At 35.3% G+C, this 11,479-nt stretch overlaps 1 pseudogene; it reads right to left on the bottom strand.

The window, feature by feature from the left end:
- Positions 1-3,222: 3,222 nt before the first annotated feature.
- LOC131276656 (G2/M phase-specific E3 ubiquitin-protein ligase pseudogene) lies at positions 3,223-4,939 on the bottom strand (annotated as a pseudogene).
- Between the last annotated feature and the right edge of the window lie 6,540 nt (positions 4,940-11,479).

Raw genomic sequence — 11,479 nt, 5'->3', positions numbered from 1 at the left:
TGAGCTTATTATTGCTTCAATTATATATTTTATTTCATATATATTTATAAATCATAATCATATATTATATTTCAGTTATAAAAATATTCATTCCTAGAACATTCTACTTTGTTTTTCAATTACTCCTAGTCAATATACTTTACCTCAATGTTTTAAAAAATATTTATATATTAAAAAATACTTGTTTTATATTGTGTTTGACAGTTCTAATATTGGAATTCTTCATAGGTCAGATTTTACTCTCTTGTTTCTGTTGGTTGTTATTCATAGTACATTGTTTTCACCTGAATCTTGTATTGTCTGCTATGAGCCCATACTTCTTGGAATTTTAACACTGTGAATACTTTTCAGCCTGGAATGAACATGGGTTCTTTCAGAGAATATTTCCAGTAGGTCCTGCTATATGACTGGTAGCACCCCCAAAATGAGACCATTAAATCTGAGGAACTATTCAAGGGAAGGCTGTTTGTGGTTATTAGTTCTCAAAGAGAAACTTTTAATTTTTAACTTTTGTTGTAGAGACATATACACAACTCAAAATTTCCCATTTTAACCACTTTCAAGTGTACAGTTCAGTAGTACTAAGTACATTCACATTGTTGGTCTTTCCCCCTTGATAGTGACAGAACTTGAAATAGCCAGTCTTCTTGCAGGTCCCTGTTGGTAGGAGAAGACAAGGGAGCAGAGCTTTTTTCCTGATCTACCTTGCATTGAAATGTGTAGCCCTGTAGGGGCCACAGGCTTATAAATGAGTGTCCTGTCATATTCCCCATCTTGGAAGTGCGTCCTGGTCTTTGTCTCTGTTCTCTGATATACTTCTGAGTCCATAAAATCTAAGCTTAAGTTTCCTGGGTTCAATCAATGCCTTAAATGCAAATGTGAACTTCTACTTATTTCTGTAGGTTCTTGCCTTTCTCTGGATTTTGGCCCAAATATGCCCTACATAATATATTGAAGAAGATATATGTATATTTCATCTGGAACTGTTAGGGCAAATTAATTTTTATTCTATGATTCTATTTATCTTTATCCTATTGGATTGGATAAGCTTTCCTTATCATTTTTATTTTATTTTTGCATCCCTGACTTAGAAGTTATACATTCTACAATTTTAAAATATTCTAAAATTTAAAAAACGATAACATACATATTTGACATGAATTCTAAAGCAATTTATATCCTTTTCTCCTAAGAATACAAAGATTAAAATGCTTTTATATGTTATTTGATTTCTGGCATTTTAGTTTTACTCCCTGCCCCATCCAACTAGAAATCATTTTTATTATTATCTGATATAGTCAATCCTTCTTTAGATGTAGCACTCTATCCAGTACATTCCTTTCTCACCACTCCTTCTTGCAATACATTTCTTCCTTCTGAATTTAACTTCTTTTACCATGAAGTATATCCTTACTTAGAGGAAATCTTCTCTCTTTTGTTCTTGATTTAGAATTGTTTTTTTTTTTTTTTTTACTTTTTCCTTATTTCAGAATCAAAGTTAAGCTGGATCATGATTATAAACAATTTTCTTTTACCACATTAATTTTATTCCCATATGTTCTGGACTACATTATTGCTACTAAAATATTAGCAAAGGTAAAATTTCTTTTTCAAGAAAATTAGTCTGTTTCTTTCTCTTTGACTATTTTTACAAACTGTTCTTTGCCTTTTTACTCAACAGTTTAATTTCAATGTGGTTAGGTGTACATTTTACTTTATTTTTTTCTATATTTTATTAAATATGTTCCCTAGTCAAGGACCCTTCTCTTTAATCAGTTATGGGAAATTCTCAGTAGTAATCTTTGATATCAGGTTTTTCTGTTCTCTGGATTCTTTTCTTCAGATGCTCTAATTAATTTGTTAGACCTTCCCCTTCTATCTTCAAGGTCTGTTAACTTTTCTTCCTTGTCTTCTATTTAACTGTATTCATTCCTGGGTAATTTCATCACATACATATTCAAATGTACTAAATCTGTCTTCTGAGGATGCATTTATTTATTTATTTTTTCCAGGAGTCTAACTTCATTCTTTTTAAAATATCCCAGGTCTTTTGTGATTATGCCTTTTTATTTATAACTTATGCCTTCAATTTCTATTTTCCTATTAATATAATTATTCATATTTAAATCTATCGACAGGTGTTTTTTAAAGAGCTTAGAAATGAAATACAAATATTTTATTAAAGAATTTATAGAAGGACATACACAAACATAGTAGTTATCTCTGTATGGTGAGATTAGTGTGGATTTTTCATTTTGTCTATTTGTTGTTGTTGTTTTCACTTTATTTCTACATTGCTTATGTAATAACAGATACCCTTCAAAGCCAGAGAAAATAACTAGTGCTATGGTGCCAGGTTACCTATCATACAAACATCCTGATAATAAATAAATGTCAAATAGCCAAACCTACAATATGACAATCTACTAAGATCATTCAGATACCTAAACTTTTTGGGGATCAGTCATAACTATGGTTTAATACCACATGTTGGATATAAAAAAAAAAAATTAAGGCTTTGAAAATGACAGACTTTCTTAGATATTTTCAAATACAATTTATATCCACCTCTAAAGTGTTTTCAAGCCAATGGAATGTCTGTAGCTTTCAGAATATTGTGCACTTTTGCTTTTTATATAATACTATTTCCCATTATGCATAATCTAACTGCAGTATGATTCTGTTTTAATATAAGTCAACAATTTTCATGCAGTTTAACCATCTACTGAGTGCCATTTTAGAAAAGCACACATAAACATACAGCCCAGAATATACACCTCTGATTTATATAAGAGGAATTATCCATTTAGCTTTTCTACAAAATGCTTTAGTTAAATAAGAAATAATTTGAAAACTGTATAAAAAGAGAAAAATCATTGTGGCATCTTCCAGCTAACAATTTACAAAAGTAGCAAAACATTTTTTCCTTACATATTATACTACTATGCTTCAAGAATTCTTTACAGTCATTCTGTAAGTATTTATATTGAAATTTACGAAGCATGTACATTAAGACAATGAAAAATTCACCAATTTTGATTAGTACACTTCAACAAAAATTTTTTTAGCTTAAATTTCCAAAGCATTCCTTCATGTTCATACAAATTTTATTGGACCCAGAAGCTGACATGTTTATTCAAAAGTGATGATGGACAGATTTCTGAAACAAAAGAAAGGCTCAATAGCAACTTTAAAAGAAATATCTTTGTTCAAAGAAACATTTTAATGTCCCACATAGTGAGAACTTTCTCCCTTTTCTAGTCTTAAAGTGTTTTTCTTTATGGCAAACTGCATATTTTCTTGAAATTCTTTAAATGTATTAGTTATTGGAAGAGATACTACACTTGTTTCTAATAGGAAAATCCATATGCAGGCACTCAATTGAAGGAGTGAGTTTAAATTCAGTAGGTGGAATGGAACTGCAACCAGTTGCAAAAATAAGAATATCTTCCATTGTTGTTGCAGATTTACAATTTTCAATAGCTTGTAAGTAACTGTTCCAAAATCCCAAAGTTTTATGTTAGACAATGGGTAGACTGTAAAAAGATCACTAAGAATTTTTACAGAAAGATTATAAGGTTTATGAGAGAGGATGCTGCAAAATGCTTCTGGAGAAGTCAGAATTTTATCTAAAATGTGAAGAATTTTCAGACCCTGCTTAAAACTCCCAAAGGTTGTTTGGGCTCTCTTAATTACACGGTAGAAAAGTATGTCTTTTACCAACATATATTTACCACTTAATGTCTAAGACATCCAATAATCTGTAGGTAATTAGAGCATTCATTTATTGCTGAGATAAAGTCAGCCATATTTGTTGTAGTATTTATCTTGGGCATTAGGGGACAAGTTCTTTGACAAGGACCCTTCAAACAGTGATGAGCTTTCAAGATGCTGCATTGAAAGACTCAGAAACTCTTGTCTTGATCCAGGATGCTCTTGGCCAAATTCATCATTTTCGCTTACATAGGCTATTTCAATTGAGTATACAGGATTAAAGCTTTGATTTCTGAATCTATCTAAGGCAATATTCCAGATATTGGCTTTGTTGATATATAATTTTTTAGTTTTTCTTTTAATTGGGAATCCTAACTCTATTAATACATTTTAAAAACTCTTCTAAATTTGCTGCCTTGCCTTCTTCTAACAGGTTGATTCCTTGCTCCTGTCCAGACCAGTGGGACTTCCAGGGGTGTTCTCATTAGATCTGGGCTCCAGGTGACTGAGTAATTTCGGTGATGACTCTTCTAACAAACAATCAGTAATGTCCATGTTATTTGAATTGGGCTGAGTGTGTTTTTTGGCTTCTTTTGAAATCCCCTGAATTGTAGATGATACCTTCCACATTCTGAACACTCCCAATTTTGTTCCCATGATTGTGGTGAGCAACAGTCTAAATGGGTTTCACTAGAACCACAACATTGACAGTGTTTCATTTCTGATTTGCTGTCAGGTGCATTCTATTCTTGCCCTTTACAGCAACATCCCTGGACATCACAAGGCTCATGGTGCTGCAAAATCTCTCAATAATCATTTTCCTCTAGTTCCCAAGACACATCTTTTTCAGGAATATGAATTCCCATTTTCAACATCTCTTTCTGAAATGTATCACTATTATTGCATACGTGCATCTGAAGAAGAACACTCCTGCGTTTATTGCTTAAAATTGTAAACCGTTTCTGTGAAACCAAGCATTCTTACTACAAGGACTTGGTTATATACTATATGTTGGAATAGGCTCAATAAATTCCAAATGGTACATGCTAAGGACTCTCTATAACTATTAGATGTAATTATTTGAACAGGTTGATGGTTCCAACGAAATGACACAAAATTGCCAGTAATCTGGAAAATGCATTCTCTCTGAAGGCCACATGTAAAATGATAATAACTTTTTACATCGGGGTGCATCATATCCAACTAAAGTGCCAGATTTCTTGCAAAGACAGGGTTATTGGATTATATTTGTAAAATGCTCTGTCACAAGTATCATGTTTAATTGATTAAGTTATGATTAGGACTTTGGGACATGTGAGTAGGGTGTTGAGTCCCTTCACCTTGGTGGGGAGGGACTCTCAGAGAAAAGACATGGCAAAGGACAGAGCTGGGAGATTTTACCTGGAGCCTAGTAAGTAAACACACAGTAGAATGCAAAGCAATTGAACCCAGAAAGAATCAAGTCCTAGGGAGAGAGAGAGAGAGAGCCATTTGCCTGATGGTCTACAGCTGACCTTGTGAAGCAGGCAGAGCAGTTGAACCCAGAGAGGCAAGCCTCAGGAAGAGAGGAACATAGGAAGCCAGAACCCTCAGACAACAGGAGCCATCATGCCCCTAGATGTAGCAATAGACTTTGGTGAAGGAAATGACTCATGTTTTATGGCCTGGAACTGTAAGCTATTACACAAAATAAATAACATTCATAAAAACCAACCATTTCTGATAATTTGCATCAGTGTCCCTTTGACTGACTAATACAGATTAAGTGGTAATTTCTCTTCTGAAACCATAGGGGCAAGAAGGCAGTGGTATATCATAGTTAAGGTGCTAAATGAAAAACTTCCAGCTAAGAAATCTCTATTCTGAAGAGCTCACAATTAAAAATGAGGGAGAGCTCAAAATACTCACAGATAAACAGAAATTAAGAGCATCTGTCAATAAGAAACCTGCACTTTCTTTGAAAGAGAGTTCTGCAGTTTGAAAGGAAAACCAGGAAAGAGTTGGACGAGAGTGTAAGAAAAAAAACATAAAGAGAAATATAAACAATATATGACATCAGAAACCTAAAAATATGGCTAATAAATGAATTCTTCTACAGTAGTAACATTGAATGTTAATGGATTAAACTCTCTGACCAAGAGTCAGAGACTGGCAGAATGGATGCAAAAATAGGACCCATCTATATGCTATCTACAAGAAACTCACCTTAGACACAGAAATGAAAGGATGCAGAAAGTAAATAGTTGGAAAATAATTTTACATACAAACAATAACCAAAAATAGGTGGGAGTAGCTATACTAATATCGGACAAAACACACTTGAAAAGAAAACTATTGTAGGAAGCAGCTCTGGCTCAATCAGATGAGCTCCCGTTTACCATATGGGAGGCCATTGGTTTACATCCTGGGGCCTCCTTGTGAAGGCAGGCTTACCCGTGTGCTGCATGGTACTGTGCAGTCCATAGACACCACAGAGTGCCAACTGGCCTGCAGATGCCACAGAACACTGCAAGGCCCACAGATGCCACAGAGTGCTGCCTGGCCTGTAGATGCCATGGAGTGCCACTTGCAAATGCCATGTAGTGCCATCTGGCCCACAGATGACATGGAGAGCTGACGCAGCAAGATGACACAACAAAAAGGGAGACAAAGGAGAACACAGAAGAGACTGCAGTGAATGGACACAGAGGGCAGACAGCATGTAAAAAGCCATGGGGGGGGGGGAGAAAAAATAAAACTTGTATAAAAAAGGATAACCTATGAAGAAGAAAGGACAAACATAAACATTTATGGACCTAACCAAGACTCCTAAAAATACTTGAGGTAAATATTGGAAAAACTAAGTAAAGAAATAGATGCCTCTACAGTTATAGTGGGGGACATTAAAACAGCATTATCAGAATTAGACAGAACATCTCAACTAAGAATCAATAATAAAACAAAGACTTTGGATAATACATTAAAGGATCTGGACCGAAAAGACATATACAGAACATTATGCCCAAATATATCCAGATAAACATTATTCTCAAGTGCACATGGATCATTCTCCAGGATGGATAATATTCTAGGCCCTAGAAAAACTGTCAATGAATTCAGAAAGATTGACCTTATACCAAGTAGTTTCTCTGACAACCACAGGATGGAGCTGGAAATTGGTCAAGTACAGAGAAGAATATTACAAACAAAGATATTGAAGTAAAACTGCTCTTAGACAATCAGTGAGTCAAGGAGGAAATTGCAAAAGATATCAGAAACTAAATTGAAACTAAATAAAATGACAACATAATGTATCAAAATCTATAGGTTACAGCAAAACCTATACTTAGAGGGAAGTTCTTAGCCATAAATCACTATATTAAAAAAGAAGAGGTAAAATCAAAGAACTCACTGGACATCTGGAGGAATTAGAAAATGTACAACAAGCTAATCCCAAAGGAAGTATCAAGAAGGAAATAACAAAAATTAGAGTAGAGCTAACTGAAATTGAAAATAAGAAAGCAGTAGGAAAAATAAACACCAAAATCTGGTTCTTTGTGAAGATTAATAAAATTGACAAATACTTAGACTAACAAAGAGAAAAGGAGAGAAGGGGCAAATACATAAAATAAGAAACAAGGAAGGAGGTATCACCACAGATGCTACAGAAATAGAATATCGTAAGAGGACATTTTGAAAAAGTGTATGCCAACAGTGGATAATTTTGAGGGAATGGACAAATTCCTAGAAACCACAAGCACCCTAACATTGATGAAACAAGAATTCATGAACTCACCAGAACAATCACAAGTAATGAGATTGAATAAGTCATCAAAAACCTCCCAGATAAGAGCCCAGGACCAGATGGCTTCACATGTGAATTCTACCTAACATTCCAGGAAGAATGAACAACAATCCTGCTTAAATTCTTCCAAAAAATAGAAGTGGAGGGAACACTGCCTAACTCATTCTATGATGCCAACATCACCCCAATTCCAAAGCCAAACAAAGATGTCACAAAAAAAGGAAAACTACAGACCAATCACTCTAATGAGCCTAGATGCTAAATACCCAAATACTTGGTAATTGTATTAAAAAACACAACAAACAAATTATACACCATGATCAATGAGTTTCATCCTTCCTATGCAAGGAAGTTTCAGCATGAGAAAATCAATGTAATACACCTTATAAACAGATCAAAAGAAAAGAAATCACATGATAATCTCCACAGATGAAGAAAAAGCATTTGGCAAAATATAGCATCCTTTCCTGATAAAAGCACTTCAAAAGATAGGAATAGAAGGAAACCTCACTAGTACCACACTAATGAATGATGCTGTTAATGTGGGATTGTGTGGGAGTGATAGTCAGTGGGGCATATGGTAACCCCCTATATTTTTCATGTAACATTTTAATGATCTAAATATGTTTAAAAAGTATAATAGGTAGACCATTCTATCACACCATATACAAAAATAAGTGCAAAATTGTATGATTACATTTAATTTGCAAATATATATCAATCTATAAAGATGAAATTAGTAATGTAGGATTGTGACAGGATAGAGGGATAGTGAGGAGACTGCTAAGGGGTGTGGGGTATTTTTTTAATGGAGTAATGAAATTGTTCTAAAACTATTTGGTGATGAAGGCACATTTTGATTATATTAAGACCTATCAATTACACAATTAGGATATATTGCATTTGTGTCTATCTCAGTTAAACTTTAAAATAAATAAATCTTCAAGAATAGTCAAAAAGAGCAGCTATGTACATCAGAGGAATCAGAAAGTGAGAGATGATGCATTTTTGCTTGGTTTTTGTTTTTTGCTTATTGTTTTCCATATTTGCATGATCTGGAACTTAATATTTTAATAATTAATGTCAAGGAAATGATTTCTAAATGTCATCCATCATAAGGGCATTGCCTATGGGCATGGAAGGTTTTGGAATCTATTAGTTATTTTATTAACAAAATCATTATGGCAGTGCATTTTTCCTAGATATATCATTCTGGGAAATTAGTGATGGGAAGTGCAAATGATCTGTACCTCTGCCTGGCACAGTGAACTACTGTGTTCATGATTATCACACTCACTGGTAACAATTCTAGTCACAGAGGTGAAGTATTGTTTCATCTACCATTAGGAATACGTGACCATACCTGTTGCTCACCTTCAGCTATTTAATCGCTGAGACAGGAAAGGCAACAAGAGAACCACAGTTATTTATGAGGGAGACTCCTAAATCACAGATTTCACACATTTTCTTATCCCCAAACCTATAAAACTTCTAGTTGATATCCACAAAGTCAGCTATCAGATACCCATTTGCAAAACCCCTCTAATAATATCCATCACAGAAACAAAATTACTGAATCATGCAACATCCCAATCAGTGAATAAATGATTTCCCATGACTTTTCATTACATTCTTCACAATGAATTTTCTGGAAATTCCTCAAGGGGTTTCATCCTCCTAACAGTCTTCCTCTTTTTTAAAAATTTGCATTAAAAGGATTTCTGGTATGGGTGATAATTTTCCCCCCTATTTTATTACCTTTTTTAAAAGATACATAGATCACAAAAAAGTTACATTAAAAAATATGATGTTCCCATATATCCACTCACTATTATCCCCCACTCTTCCCACTTCACCAAATTATGTCATCAGTATGGCACATTCACTGCATTTGATGAATACATTTTGGAGCACTGCTACACAGCATGAATTATAGATTACATTGTAGTTTACACTCTCCCAGTCCATTCAGTGGGTTATGGCAGTATATATAATGTCCTACATCTGTCCCTGCACTATTATTCATATGAACTCCAAGTCCTGAAAATGTTCCCATATCACACTTCTTCTTCTCTATTCCTATCCTCAGCAAATCCCGTAGCCACAGTTTCCACATCAATGATACAGTTTCTTCCATTGTAAAATCACAATGATTCTATAGTAGAATACTAGTAAGTCCACCCTAATCCATATTGTATTCCTCCATCTGGATGACCCTGGGATGATGTCCACTCCACTTCTAAACTGAGAGGCTTTGATCCTACATGACTGAGGGATGGGATTCTCCTGCTTGCTGTTGTAGACTCTCTTGGTTCCCTGGTGTGGTGGTTGACCATCCTTACCTCCCTGTTGGCTGATGTGGATAAGTTCAATGACCCAGTGAATAGGTGTTGTAACTCTGCTGAGGCTAAGGGCCCAGCTGTCACATGGACAGTCCAGGAATTCAAGTCTCTTGAGCATACACCAACCCCAGTGCCAATCACAGTTCCAGTAAAAGTGACAGAAGAGGCATGTGTAGCCAGGTCACATGTGAGTCTAACTACATCACATGCAGGAGCAGAAATTCCAAAGTTGGGTTCACTGGCAAGCCCTGAACTCCAGAGCCATCTGCCATAACTATAGGACCTGGGTGTCTCTGTAACCCAAGAGCACCACATTCTGGGGTTGTATCTTTGTGGTTATTCTTAAACTGAGTTTCCTTTAGCACAAGGCTTAGTTTTGGCTGAATGATAGTGCAGTGATTACAGACCTAGTGTTTCACTCTTTTGGAGTTCACTCATTTAATTTAAAGGATAAATTAGCAATTAAGGCAATCCGACATTGAGTACAGTTGTAGGTTTCCTCACATGTGATTTTCTGATTAGCTTATTAGGTAGTAGAAGAGCACCCTCCAATTCCATTATATTTACATTATGTGCTTTCTCACATAGAATATCATTTGCCTATTAAGGGCTTTGCTGCATAAATAACATGCACATGGATTCTCAAGACTATGAATGTTATTAGATTATCTGATGAAGCATGGATGACAACAAGAACTTCTAAACACATTAAAAAGTGTTTCTTCAGGGAAGTGGATTTGGCCCAATGGATAGGGCATCTACCTACCACATGGGAGGTCCAGGGTTCAAACCCAGGGCCTCCTGACCTGTGTGATGAGCTGGTCCATGTGCAATGTTGATGCATGCAAGGTGTGCCCTGCCATGCAGGGGTGTCCCCCACATAGGGGGCCCCATGTGCAAGGAGTGTGCCCCATAAGGAGAGCTGCCCAGCACGAAAAAGTGCAGCCTGCCCAGGAACAAGCCACACACATGGAGAGCTGATGCAGCAAGATGATGCAACAAAATGAGACACAGATTCTGGGTGCTGCTGACAAGAATACAAGTGGACACAGAAGAACACATAGTGAATGAACACAGGGAGCAGACAACTGGGGAGGTGCAGGGAAGGGGAGAGAAATAAATTTTTTAAAAATCTTAAAAAAAAAATGTTTCTTCAGAATATGAGTTCCCTGGTATGTTTAAAGGTTAAATTTATGGCTGAAGTCTCTTAAGTATGCAAAAGATTTATAGTGTGAATATTACATTTAAAATAAGAATATTGACTGATGACTTTCTCAAATTGTTGACAGTCATAGGGATTCTCTCCATTTGAATATTTGAGTAATCTCCTATGGCTTAAGGCTAGAAAAATAAAGGCTTTCCCATAAGTATGTTATTATTTCCATCCCACAGGAATTTTGTAATGTTGCCTGAGGGCAGAAACACAGGTGAAAATTTTCCTACATAGACAACATTCATGTGTCTTTTCTACAGTGTGAGTTCTCTCACGGTGTTTAAGATTAGAAAATTGAAGTTTTCCCAGAGTGAGTTCTCTCATGTTCTTGAAGGTGGGAATGATGACTAAAAGCTTTCCTGCATTGATGAAACTCATGTTTCTCTCCAGTTGGAATTCTTTCACGTCCTCTTAGAATAATTACTA

The sequence above is a fragment of the Dasypus novemcinctus genome, chromosome 30, assembly GCF_030445035.2.
Source record: "Dasypus novemcinctus isolate mDasNov1 chromosome 30, mDasNov1.1.hap2, whole genome shotgun sequence".
Taxonomy (NCBI): domain Eukaryota; kingdom Metazoa; phylum Chordata; class Mammalia; order Cingulata; family Dasypodidae; genus Dasypus; species Dasypus novemcinctus.
Note: the sequence above shows the minus strand (reverse complement) of the source record. Positions and strands in the feature narration are given on the sequence as shown.